We start from the raw sequence: 15,045 nt of genomic DNA on the forward strand, positions 1-15,045 counted from the left end.
TTTGGTGCCCACATGGGGCCACTTCTGTAAATTTTAACAGGGCCATTTTTATTTCCCAATCCGCCCCTGACTGTGTGGGTTGAATACAGTGCGTTGATACAGTGCAGGTTGGATACAGTGCGGGACACAGTTTGGGTTGGATACAGTGCTGGTTGTATACAGTGCGGGTTGTATACAGTGCAGGATATATTACTGGTTGGATACAGTGCAGGTCAGAAACAGTGCAGATTGGATACAGTGTGGATTGAATACTATGTGGGATACACTACAGGTTGGATACAGTGCAGAAAACACTGTGGGTCGGCTATAGTGTGGGTTGGATACTGTGTGGGTCGAATACAGTTTGGGTTGGATATAGTGTGGGATACAGTTTGGGTCGGACATAGTGCTGGATACATTGCTGGTTGGATACAGTGCGGGATAAAATGCTGGTTGGATACAGTGCAGGATACAGTATGGGTTGGATACAGTGTGAGATGGATATAGTGCGGGATGCAATGTGGGCCGGATATAATGCAGTATACAGTGCAGGGCGTATACACCAATAGTGCACTTACTGTGACAGGGGATGTCAGAGATGTTCTCAATGCTGGAGTGTCGGCAGTGCAGGGGTGCTGGCAGAGTCCTCAGTGTGGGGTTGCCGGTGGTGTCGGTACTGCTAGGGTGCTAGCTGTGTCGGCAGTGATGGTGGTGTCATCACTGCAGAGTTGCTGGTGGTGTCGGTACTGCTGGCTGTGTCGGCAATGTGGGGGTGCCAGGGGTGTCGTCACTGTAGGGGTGCTGGCAGTGTCATCAGTGTCCTCGGTGTGGAGTTACTGGCGGAGTCGGTACAGATGGTTGTGTTGGCAGGGTGGGGGTGCCAGGAGTGTCCTCACTGCAGGGATGCCAACAGTGTCAGCAGTGGTTGCAGTGTCCTCATTGCTGGGTTGCCGGTGGTGTCAGTACTGCTGGGGTGCTGGTAGTGTAGGTAGTACGGGAGTGTAGGAGGGTGTCCTCAGTACAGGGGTACCAACAGTGTCGGCAACACAGCAGTGCCAGTGGTGTCCTCAGTGCTTGTGTGTCAGCAGTGTGGGGGTGCTGGCTGAGTCAGCAGTGCAGGGTTGCTGGTTGTGTTGGCAGTGTCCTCAGTGCGGGAGTGCCGGAAGTGTCAGCATTGCTGGAGTGCAGGGGTGATCATCAGCGCGGGAGTATCCTTAGTGCAGGGGTGCCTGCAGTGTGGCGGTGTCGGCAGTGCAGACGGCTTTGTCATTTGCGCGGTGCGGGCCACCATGTAGTCCCATTAACGTCTGAGGGGACACACTGATTGGATGTCTTTTTTTGCAGACTCTGCTGATTAAAATTATATGTGGCATACCTATATTCTGTGTGTGTGTCTATGGCTGTATCTGCATACGAAGTGGTACATTAGTATTTTGTATGCAGATACAGCCACCGTTTCTCACATAGTATAGGCATGCTGCATATCATGTTAATCAGCATAAGCTGCTTGCATTATTTTGCAAATAAGACACATTTTTTAGTGATGAGCGGGTTCGGGTCCTCGGAAACCGAACCCCTCCGAACTTCACCAGTGGCGTAACTAGAAGTTTTTCTCCCCCAAGCCAAAAAATTCTTCGGCGCCCCCCCCCCCCCCCCCCCCCCCCCCATAATTGGCACTATGAAAGGGACAAACATGCGCGCGCTGCCAAAAAGGGTGTGTGGCTTCGTTGGAATGGGCGTGGCTTTGCATAAAGGGGCGTGGTATTGCAGGAAAAGACTTCCTTATACCCCAGTTTTGCAACCTGCACGCCCAGACGTTAGCCACCACTGGAAAGAAAAATAATCCTGATTCATGCCCCTTACATTATTTGTCATTTTTCCTCCTTATAGTAATGCCCAGTATACATTATGCCACATACTGCAATGGCCCTTAGACATTATTCCACGCACAATAATGCACATGACACAATATGCACACACCATTATGCCCCCGACACATTATGCCACACACCGTAATGCCTGTGACACATTATGCCACACACCGTAATGCCTGTGACACATTATGCCACACACCGTAATGCCTGTGACACATGACGACAGGAATCGCAATGCCCGTTATACATTATGCTACACACTGCAATGCCCCTGATACATTATAGCACATACAATGTCTGTGACACATTATGCCACGCACCGTAATGCCTGTGACACATTATGCCACACACCGTAATGCCTGTGACACATGACGACAGGAATCGCAATGCCCGTTATACATTATGCTACACACTGCAATGCCCCTGATAGATTATAGCACATACAATGCCTGTGACACATTATGACACACACTGCAATGACCCTGAGACATTATACCACATACCACAATGCCCGTCATATAGTATACAACACACAGTAATGCCCGACACATTATGACACATACCGCAATGTCCGTGATACATTATGCCACACACTGCAATGACCCAGAGACATTATACCACATATCACAATGCCCGTGATATAGTATACCATACACCATAATACCTGTGACACATACCGCAATGCCCGTTATACATTATGCCACACTGCAATGCCCCTGAGACATTATACCACATACCACAATGCACGTGATATTGTATGCCACACACCGTAATGCCTGTGACACATTATGACACACACCGCAATGTCCGGTATACATTATGCCACACACCGTAATGCCCATTACACATTAAGTCCTACAGTAAGGCTTCTAATTACTTTTAAATTACCTGCTAGTTGCCAGGGGTTTCATGCTCTTGGTTCCATGCACGGTGCCAGGGGTTTTCATGCTCAGGGTGTCATGCTCATTGCCAGGTGTTTCATGCACTGGGTGTCATGCTCGTTGCCAGGAGTTTCATGCACTGGGTGTCATGCTCGTTGCTAGGGGGTAGTGCTTGTTGCTAGGGCTGTGCTCCCAGTGCCACATATGTCCCCAGTGCCACATATTCCCCCACGGTGCAAGGTACTCACATGCCCCCAGTGCCAAATATAGCCCCACCCCCTCCCCCAGTGCCACATATACCCCCCAGTGCCAGATATTCCCCCACAGTGCCAGGTGCTCATGAGCCCCCAGTGCCAAATATAGCGCGTCCCCCCATGTGCCAGGTACACATGCAGTGCCATATATCCCCCTCAGTACCCCCCCAGTGCCATATATGCCCCCTCAGTGCCATATATGCCCCCACACGTCCCCCCCAGTGCCATATATACCCCCTCAGTGCCCCCCCAGTGCCATATATGCCCCCTCAGTGCCATATATGTCCCCTCAGTGCCCCCTGTGCCATACATGCCCCCTCAGTGCCATATATGCCCCCTCAGTGCCCCCTGTGCCATACATGCCCCCTCAGTGCCCCCTGTGCCATACATGCCCCCTCAGTGCCATATATGTCCCCTCAGTGGCCCCTGTGCCATACATGCCCCCTCAGTGCCATATATGCCCCCTCAGTGCCCCCTGTGCCATACATGCCCCCTCAGTGTCCCCCCCCCCTCGCTGCTGTGAAGGAGGGACAAGGAGGGCACAGCGCGCGCCTCTCTCATGTCCCTCCTGCATCTCCGTCTCTCTGGTCTAATAAAGGAAGTGCCGGTTCGTGAGCCAATCAGAGCTCATGAACGGCACTTCCATTATTAGACCAGACAGACGGAGACGCAGGATGGACACTGGAGAGGCCGCGCGCGGCGCGCTATGCCCTCCGTGTCCCGTTACAGCAGGGAGGGAGAGGAGACAGCAGATTGACATGCGGACGCTCGTCCGCATGTCAATCTGCTCTAAATCAGTGGCGGCGCCCCCGCAGCCCCTCGCCCCCAAGCCACCGCGAGGGCTGCGGGGGCAGTAGTTACGCCACTGAACTTCACCCAATTTACACGGCTCCGAGGCATACTCGGATTCTCCTGTATGGCTCGGTTAACCCGAGCGCGCCCGAATGTCATCATCCCGCTGTCGGATTCTCGCGAGATTCGGATTCTATATAAGCAGCTGCGCGTCGCCGCCATTTTCACTCGTGCATTGGAAATGTTAGGGAGGGGACGTGGCTGGCGTCCTATCCGTTTATTCATTGTTGATGCAAATATTTGTGCTTGCTAAATTGTGGGGACTGGGGAGCAGCTGTATATTAATATAGGAGGAGTACAGTGCAGAGTTTTGCTGATCAGTGACCACCAGTTTTATCCGTTCTCTGCCTGAACAAAACGCTCCATATCTGTGCTCAGTGTGCTGCATATATCTGTGCTCACACTGCTTAATTGTGGGGACTGGGGAGCAGCTGTATTATATAGCAGGAGTACAGTGCAGAGTTTTGCTGACAGTGACCACCAGTATACGTTGTCTGCCTGAAAAACACTCCATATCTGTGCTTAGTGTGCTGCTTTATTGTGGGGACTGGGGACCACCAGTATAATATTATATAGTAGAGATGTGCACTTGAAATTTTTCGGGTTTTGTGTTTTGGTTTTGGGTTCGGTTCCGCGGCCGTGTTTTGGGTTCGACCGCGTTTTGGCAAAACCTCACCGAATTTTTTTTGTCGGATTCGGGTGTGTTTTGGATTCGGGTGTTTTTTTCAAAAAACCCTAAAAAACAGCTTAAATCATAGAATTTGGGGGTCATTTTGATCCCAAAGTATTATTAACCTCAAAAACCATAATTTCCACTCATTTTCAGTCTATTCTGAATACCTCACACCTCACAATATTATTTTTAGTCCTAAAATTTACACCGAGGTAGCTGTGTGAGTAAGATAAGCGACCCTAGTGGCCGACACAAACACCGGGCCCATCTAGGAGTGGCACTGCAGTGTCACGCAGGATGGCCCTTCCAAAAAACACTCCCCAAACAGCACATGACGCAAAGAAAAAAAGAGGCGCAATGAGGTAGCTGTGTGAGTAAGATAAGCGACCCTAGTGGCCGACACAAACACAAGGCCCATCTAGGAGTGGCACTGCAGTGTCACGCAGGATGGCCCTTCCAAAAAACACTCCCCAAACAGCACATGACGCAAAGAAAAAAAGAGGCGCAATGAGGTAGCTGTGTGAGTAAGATAAGCGACCCTAGTGGCCGACACAAACACCGGGCCCATCTAGGAGTGGCACTGCAGTGTCACGCAGGATGGCCCTTCCAAAAAACACTCCCCAAACAGCACATGACGCAAAGAAAAAAAGAGGCGCAATGAGGTAGCTGTGTGAGTAAGATAAGCGACCCTAGTGGCCGACACAAACACCGGGCCCATCTAGGAGTGGCACTGCAGTGTCACGCAGGATGGCCCTTCCAAAAAACACTCCCCAAACAGCACATGACGCAAAGAAAAAAAGAGGCGCAATGAGGTAGCTGTGTGAGTAAGATAAGCGACCCTAGTGGCCGACACAAACACCGGGCCCATCTAGGAGTGGCACTGCAGTGTCACGCAGGATGGCCCTTCCAAAAAACACTCCCCAAACAGCACATGACGCAAAGAAAAAAAGAGGCGCAATGAGGTAGCTGTGTGAGTAAGATAAGCGACCCTAGTGGCCGACACAAACACCTGGCCCATCTAGGAGTGGCACTGCAGTGTCACGCAGGATGGCCCTTCCAAAAAACACTCCCCAAACAGCACATGACGCAAAGAAAAATTAAAGAAAAAAGAGGTGCAAGATGGAATTGCACAAACTGGCTCTACAGAGGCAAGATGTCCACCTCATCATCATCCTCCGATATATCACCGTGTACATCCCGCTCCTCACAGATTATCAATTCGTCCCCACTGGAATCCACCATCTCAGCTCCCTGTGTACTTTGTGGAGGCAATTGCTGCTGGTCAATGTCTCCACGGAGGAATTGATTATAATTCATTTTAATGAACATCATCTTCTCCACATTTTCTGGAAGTAACCTCGTACGCCGATTGCTGACAAGGTGAGCGGCGGCACTAAACACTCTTTCGGAGTACACACTTGTGGGAGGGCAACTTAGGTAGAATAAAGCCAGTTTGTGCAAGGGCCTCCAAATTGCCTCTTTTTCCTGCCAGTATAAGTACAGACTGTCTGACGTGCCTACTTGGATGCGGTCACTCATATAATCCTCCACCATTCTTTCAATGGTGAGAGAATCATATGCAGTGACAGTAGACGACATGTCCGTAATCGTTGTCAGGTCCTTCAGTCCGGACCAGATGTCAGCATCAGCAGTCGCTCCAGACTGCCCTGCATCACCGCCAGCGGGTGGGCTCGGAATTCTGAGCCTTTTCCTCGCACCCCCAGTTGCGGGAGAATGTGAAGGAGGAGATGTTGACAGGTCGCGTTCCGCTTGACTTGACAATTTTGTCACCAGCAGGTCTTTGAACCCCAGCAGACTTGTGTCTGCCGGAAAGAGAGATCCAAGGTAGGTTTTAAATCTAGGATCGAGCACGGTGGCCAAAATGTAGTGCTCTGATTTCAACAGATTGACCACCCGTGAATCCTTGTTAAGCGAATTAAGGGCTCCATCCACAAGTCCCACATGCCTAGCGGAATCGCTCCCTTTTAGCTCCTCCTTCAATGCCTCCAGCTTCTTCTGCAAAAGCCTGACTCAGGCTGGCAGTGTCTGAACTGACTTCACGTGTGGCAAGTTCAAAAGGTTGCAGAACCTTGCACAACATTGAAATCATTCTCCACTGCGCTTGAGACAGGTACATTCCACCTCCTATATCGTGCTCAATTGTATAGGCTTGAATGGCCTTTTGCTGCTCCTCCAACCTCTGAAGCATATAAAGGGTTGAATTCCACCTCGTTACCACTTCTTGCTTCAGATGATGGCAGGGCAGGTTCAGGCGTTTTTGGTGGTGCTCCAGTCTTCTGTACGTGGTGCCTGTACGCCGAAAGTGTCCCGCAATTCTTCTGGCCACCGACAGCATCTCTTGCACGCCCCTGTCGTTTTTAAAAAAATTCTGCACCACCAAATTCAAGGTATGTGCAAAACATGGGACGTGCTGGAATTTGCCCATATTTAATGCACACACAATATTGCTGGCGTTGTCCGATGCCACAAATCCACAGGAGAGTCCAATTGGGGTAAGCCATTCCGCGATGATCTTCCTCAGTTGCCGTAAGAGGTTTTCAGCTGTGTGCGTATTCTGGAAACCGGTGATACAAAGCGTAGCCTGCCTAGGAAAGAGTTGGCGTTTGCGAGATGCTGCTACTGGTGCCGCCGCTGCTGTTCTTGCGGCGGGAGTCCATACATCTACCCAGTGGGCTGTCACAGTCATATAGTCCTGACCCTGCCCTGCTCCACTTGTCCACATGTCCGTGGTTAAGTGGACATTGGGTACAACTGCATTTTTTAGGACACTGGTGAGTCTTTTTCTGACGTCCGTGTACATTCTCGGTATCGCCTGCCTAGAGAAGTGGAACCTAGATGGTATTTGGTAACGGGGGCACACTACCTCAAGAAATTGTCTAGTTCCCTGTGAACTAACGGCGGATACCGGATGCACATCTAACACCAACATAGTTGTCAAGGCCTCAGTTATCCGCTTTGCAACAGGATGACTGCTGTGATATTTCATCTTCCTCGCAAAGGACTGTTGGACAGTCAATTGCTTGGTGGAAGTAGTAAAAGTGGGCTTACGACTTCCCCTCTGGGATGACCATCGACTCCCAGCAGCAACAACAGCAGCGCCAGCAGCAGTAGGCGTTACACGCAAGGATGCATCGGAGGAATCCCAGGCAGGAGAGGACTCGTCAGAATTGCCAGTGACATGGCCTGCAGGACTATTGGCATTCCTGGGGAAGGAGGAAATTGACACTGAGGGAGTTAGTGGGGTGGCTTGCGTGAGCTTGGTTACAAGAGGAAGGGATTTACTGGTCAGTGGACTGCTTCCGCTGTCGCCCAAAGTTTTTGAACTTGTCACTGACTTATTATGAATGCGCTGCAGGTGACGTATAAGGGAGGATGTTCCGAGGTGGTTAACGTCCTTACCCCTACTTATTACAGCTTGACAAAGGCAACACACGGCTTGACAAATGTTGTCCGCATTTCTGGTGAAATACTTCCACATCGAAGAGCTGATTTTTTTGGTATTTTCACCAGGCATGTCAACGGCCCTATTCCTCCCACGGACAACAGGTGTCTCCCCGGGTGCCTGACTTAAACAAACCACCTCACCATCAGAATCCTCCTTGTCAATTTCCTCCCCAGCGCCAGCAACACCCATATCCTCCTCATCCTGGTGTACTTCAACACTGACATCTTCAATCTGACTATCAGGAACTGGACTGCGGGTGCTCCTTCCAGCACTTGCAGGGGGCGTGCAAATGGTGGAAGGCGCATGCTCTTCACGTCCAGTGTTGGGAAGGTCAGGCATCGCAACCGACACAATTGGACTCTCCTTGTGGATTTGTGATTTCGAAGAACGCACAGTTCTTTGCGGTGCTTTTGCCAGCTTGAGTCTTTTCAGTTTTCTAGCAAGAGGCTGAGTGCTTCCATCCTCATGTGAAGCTGAACCACTAGCCATGAACATAGGCCAGGGCCTCAGCCGTTCCTTGCCACTCCGTGTGGTAAATGGCATATTGGCAAGTTTACGCTTCTCCTCCGACAATTTTATTTTAGATTTTGGAGTCCTTTTTTTACTGATATTTGGTGTTTTGGATTTTACATGCTCTGTACTATGACATTGGGCATCGGCCTTGGCAGACGACGTTGCTGGCATTTCATCGTCTCGGCCATGACTAGTGGCAGCAGCTTCAGCACGAGGTGGAAGTGGATCTTGATCTTTCCCTAATTTTGGAACCTCAACATTTTTGTTCTCCATATTTTAATAGGCACAACTAAAAGGCACCTCAGGTAAACAATGGAGATGGATGGATACTAGTATACTTATGGATGGACGAGCGACTGCCGACACAGAGGTAGCTACAGCCGTGGACTACCGTACTGTGTCTGCTGCTAATATAGACTGGATGATAATGAGATGAAATCAATATATATTATATCACACTAGTACTGCAGCCGGACAGGTAGATATATTTATTATGTAATGACTGATGACGGACCTGCTGGACACTGTCAGCTCAGCAGCACCGCAGACTGCTACAGTAAGCTACTATAGTAGTATGTATAAAGAAGAAAGAAAAAAAAAACCACGGGTAGGTGGTATACAATTATGGATGGACGAGCGACTGCCGACACAGAGGTAGCTACAGCCGTGGACTACCGTACTGTGTCTGCTGCTAATATAGACTGGATGATAATGAGATGAAATCAATATATATATATATAATATCACTAGTACTGCAACCGGACAGGTAGATATATTTATTATGTAATGACTGATGACGGACCTGCTGGACACAGTCAGCTCAGCAGCACCGCAGACTGCTACAGTAAGCTACTATAGTAGTATGTATAAAGAAGAAAAAAAAAAACCACGGGTAGGTGGTATACAATTATGGATGGACGAGCGACTGCCGACACAGAGGTAGCTACAGCCGTGGACTACCGTACTGTGTCTGCTGCTAATATAGACTGGATGATAATGAGATAATGAGATGAAATCAATATATATATATATATAATATCACTAGTACTGCAACCGGACAGGTAGATATATTTATTATGTAATGACTGATGACGGATGAAAATGGCGGCGACGCGCGGCTCCTTATATAGAATCCGAGTCTCGCGATAGAATCCGAGCCTCGCGAGAATCCGACAGCGGGATGATGACGTTCGGGCGCGCTCGGGTTAACCGAGCAAGGCGGGAAGATCCGATTCGCTCGGACCCGTGTAAAAAAACATGAAGTTCGGGCGGGTTCGGATTCCGAGGAACCGAACCCGCTCATCCCTATTATATAGGAGGAGTACAGTGCAGAGTTTTGCTGACCAGTGACCACCAGTATACGTTGTCTGCCTGAAAAACACTCCATATCTGTGCTGCATTGTAGACAGTATATAGTAGGAGTACAGTGCATAATTTTGCTGACCACCAGTATATAATATATAGGAGTACGGTACAGAAGGCCACTGCTGTACCTACCTCTGTGTCGTCAAGTATACTATCCATCCATACCTGTGGTGCATTTCAGTTTTGCACAGTTTGCTGACCACCAGTATATAATATATAGCATTACGGTACAGTAGGCCACTGCTGTACCTACCTCTGTGTCGTCAAGTATACTATCCATCCATACCTGTGGTGCATTTCAGTTTTGCACAGGCTGCTGACCACCAGTATATAATATATAGCATTACGGTACAGTAGGCCACTGCTGTACCTACCTCTGTGTCGTCAAGTATACTATCCATCCATACCTGTGGTGCATTTCAGTTTTGCACAGTTTGCTGACCACCAGTATATAATATATAGCATTACGGTACAGTAGGCCACTGCTGTACCTACCTCTGTGTCGTCAAGTATACTATCCATCCATACCTGTGGTGCATTTCAGTTTTGCACAGTTTGCTGACCACCAGTATATAATATATAGCAGTACGGTACAGTAGGCCACTGCTGTACCTACCTCTGTGTCGTCAAGTATACTATCCATCCATACCTGTGGTGCATTTCAGTTTTGCACAGCTTGCTGACCACCAGTATATAATATATAGCATTACGGTACAGTAGGCCACTGCTGTACCTACCTCTGTGTCGTCAAGTATACTATCCATCCATACCTGTGGTGCATTTCAGTTTTGCACAGGCTGCTGACCACCAGTATATAATATATAGCATTACGGTACAGTAGGCCACTGCTGTACCTACCTCTGTGTCGTCAAGTATACTATCCATCCATACCTGTGGTGCATTTCAGTTTTGCACAGTTTGCTGACCACCAGTATATAATATATAGCATTACGGTACAGTAGGCCACTGCTGTACCTACCTCTGTGTCGTCAAGTATACTATCCATCCATACCTGTGGTGCATTTCAGTTTTGCACAGTTTTCTGACCACCAGTATATAATATATAGCAGTACGGTACAGTAGGCCACTGCTGTACCTACCTCTGTGTCGTCAAGTATACTATCCATCCATACCTGTGGTGCATTTCAGTTTTGCACAGCTTGCTGGCCACCAGTATATAATATATAGCATTACGGTACAGTAGGCCACTGCTGTACCTACCTCTGTGTCGTCAAGTATACTATCCATCCATACCTGTGGTGCATTTCAGTTTTGCACAGTTTGCTGACCACCAGTATATAATATATAGCATTACGGTACAGTAGGCCACTGCTGTACCTACCTCCGTGTCGTCAAGTATACTATCCATCCATACCTGTGGTGCATTTCACTTTTGCACAGTTTGCTGACCACCAGTATATAATATATAGCAGTACGGTACAGTAGGCCACTGCTGTACCTACCTCTGTGTCGTCAAGTATACTATCCATCCATACCTGTGGTGCATTTCAGTTTTGCACAGTTTGCTGACCACCAGTATATAATATATAGCAGTACGGTACAGTAGGCCACTGCTGTACCTACCTCTGTGTCGTCAAGTATACTATCCATCCATACCTGTGGTGCATTTTAGTTTTGCAGTTTGCTGACAGTGACCACCAGTATATATAGCAGTACGGTACGGAAGGCCACTGCTGTACCTACCTCTGTGTCGTCAAGTATACTATCCATCCATACCTGTGGTGCATTTCAGTTTTGCACAGTTTGCTGACCACCAGTATATAATATATAGCAGTACGGTACAGTAGGCCACTGCTGTACCTACCTCTGTGTCGTCAAGTATACTATCCATCCATACCTGTGGTGCATTTCAGTTGTGCGCAGTATATATAGTAGTAGGCCATTGCTATTGATACTGGCATATAATTCCACACATTAAAAAATGGAGAACAAAAATGTGGAGGTTAAAATAGGGAATGATCAAGATCCACTTCCACCTCGTGCTGAAGCTGCTGCCACTAGTCATGGCCGAGACGATGAAATGCCATCAACGTCGTCTGCCAAGGCCGATGCCCAATGTCATAGTAGAGAGCATGTAAAATCCAAAAAACAAAAGTTCAGTAAAATGACCCAAAAATCAAAATTGAAAGCGTCTGATGAGAAGCGTAAACTTACCAATATGCCATTTACGACACGGAGTGGCAAGGAACGGCTGAGGCCCTGGCCTATGTTCATGGCTAGTGGTTCAGATTCACATGAGGATGGAAGCACTCATCCTCTTGCTAGAAAAATGAAAAGACTTAAGCTGGCAAAAGCACAGCAAAGAACTGTGCGTTCTTCTAAATCACAAATCCCCAAGGAGAGTCCAATTGTGTCAGTTGCGATGCCTGACCTTCCCAACACTGGACGGGAAGAGCTTGCGCCTTCCACCATTTGCACGCCCCCTGCAAGTGCTGGAAGGAGCACCCGCAGTCCAGTTCCTGATAGTCAAATTGAAGATGTCACTGTTGAAGTACACCAGGATGAGGATATGGGTGTTGCTGGTGCTGGGGAGGAAATTGACAAGGAGGATTCTGATGGTGAGGTGGTTTGTTTAAGTCAGGCACCCGGGGAGACATCTGTTGTCCGTGGGACGAATATGGCCATTGACATGCCTGGTAAAAATACAAAAAAAATCAGCTCTTCGGTGTGGAATTATTTCAACACAAATGCAGACAACAGGTGTCAAGCCGTGTGTTGCCTTTGTCAAGCTGTAATAAGTAGGGGTAAGGACGTTAACCACCTAGGAACATCCTACCTTATACGTCACCTGGACCGCATTCATCAGAAGTCAGTGACAAGTTCAAAAACTTTGGGTGACAGCGGAAAGAGTCCACTGACAACTAAATCCCTTCCTCTTGTAACCAAGCTCCTGCAAATCACACCACCAACTCCCTCAGTGTCAATTTCCTCCTTACACAGGAAAGCCAATAGTCCTGCAGGCCATGTCACTGGCAAGTCTGACGAGTCCTCTCCTGCCTGGGATTCCTACGATGCATCCTTGAGTGTAACGCCTACTGTTGCTGGCGCTGCTGTCGTTGCTGCTGGGAGTCGATCGTCATCCCAGAGGGGAAGTCGGAAGACCACTTGTACTACTTCCAGTAAGCAATTGACTGTCCAACAGTCCTTTGCGAGGAAGATGAAATATCACAGCAGTCATCCTGCTGCAAAGAGGATAACTCAGGCCTTGGCAGCCTGGGCGGTGAGAAACATGGTTCCGGTATCCACCGTTAATTCAGAGGCAACTAGAGACTTGATTGAGGTACTGAGTCCCCGGTACCAAATACCATCTAGGTTCCATTTCTCTAGGCAGGTGATACCGAAAAATGTACACAGACCTCAGAAAAAGAGTCACCAGTGTCCTAAAAAATGCAGTTGTACCCAATGTCCACTTAACCACGGACATGTGGACAAGTGGAGCAGGGCAGACTCAGGACTATATGACTGTGACAGCCCACTGGGTAGATGTATTGCCTCCCGCAGCAAGAACAGCAGCGGCGGCACCAGTAGCAGCATCTCGCAAACGCCAACTCGTTCCTAGGCAGGCTACGCTTTGTATCACCGCTTTCCATAAGAGGCACACAGCTGACAACCTCTTACGGAAACTGAGGAACATCATCGCAGAATGGCTTACCCCAATTGGACTCTCCTGTGGATTTGTGACATCGGACAATGCCACCAATATTGTGAGTGCATTACATCTGGGCAAATTCCAGCACGTCCCATGTTTTGCACATACATTGAATTTGGTGGTGCAGAATTATTTAAAAAACGACAGGGGCGTGCAAGAGATGCTGTTGGTAGCCCGAAGAATTGCGGGCCACTTTCGGCATTCAGCCACCGCGTGTCGAAGACTGGAGCACCACCAAACATTCCTGAACCTGCCCTGCCATCATCTGAAGCAAGAGGTGGTAACGAGTTGAAATTCAACCCTCTGTATGCTTCAGAGGATGGAGGAGCAGCAAAAGGCCATTCAAGCCTATACATCTGCCCACGATATAGGCAAAGGAGGGGGAATGCACCTGACTCAAGCGCAGTGGAGAATGATTTCAATGTTGTGCAAGGTTCTGCAACCCTTTGAACTTGCCACACGTGAAGTCAGTTCAGACACTGCCAGCCTGAGTCAGGTCATTCCCCTCATCAGGCTTTTGCAGAAGCAGCTGGAGACATTGAAGGAGGAGCTAAAACAGAGCGATTCCGCTAGGCATGTGGGACTTGTGGATGGAGCCCTTAATTCGCTTAACCAGGATTCACGGGTGGTCAATCTGTTGAAATCAGAGCACTACATTTTGGCCACCGTGCTCGATCCTAGATTTAAAACCTACGTTGTATCTCTCTTTCCGGCAGACACAAGTCTGCAGAGGTTCAAAGACCTGCTGGTGAGAAAATTGTCAAGTCAAGCGGAACGTGACCCGTCAACATCTCCTCCTTCACATTCTCCCGCAACTGGGGGTGCGAGGAAAAGGCTAAGAATTCCGAGCCCACCCGCTGGCGGTGATGCAGGGCAGTCTGGAGCGAGTGCTGACATCTGGTCCGGACTGAAGGACCTGGCAACGATTACTGACATGTCGTCTACTGTCACTGCATATGATTCTCTCACCATTGAAAGAATGGTGGAGGATTATATGAGTGACCGCATCCAAGTAGGCACGTCAGACAGTCCGTACGTATACTGGCAGGAAAAAGAGGCAATTTGGAGGCCCTTGCACAAACTGGCTTTATTCTACCTAAGTTGCCTTCCCTCCAGTGTGTACTCCGAAAGAGTGTTTAGTGCAGCCGCTCACCTTGTCAGCAATCGGCGTACGAGGTTACTTCCAGAAAATGTGGAGAAGATGATGTTCATCGAAATGAATTATAATCAATTCCTCCGTGGAGACATTCACCAGCAGCAATTGCCTCCATAAAGTACACAGGGACCTGAGATGGTGGATTCCAGTGGGGACGAGTTAATAATCTGTGAGGAGGGGGATGTACACAGTGAAAGGGGTGAGGAATCGGAGGATGATGATGAGGTGGACGTCTTGCCTCTGTAGAGCCAGTTTGTGCAAGGAGAGATTGATTGCTTCTTTTTTGGTGGGGCCCCAAACCAACCAGTCATTTCAGTCACAGTCGTGTGGCAGACCCTGTCGCTGAAATGATGGGTTCGTTA

The sequence above is a fragment of the Pseudophryne corroboree genome, chromosome 5 (genome assembly GCF_028390025.1).
Source record: "Pseudophryne corroboree isolate aPseCor3 chromosome 5, aPseCor3.hap2, whole genome shotgun sequence".
Classification (NCBI taxonomy): Eukaryota; Metazoa; Chordata; class Amphibia; order Anura; family Myobatrachidae; genus Pseudophryne; species Pseudophryne corroboree.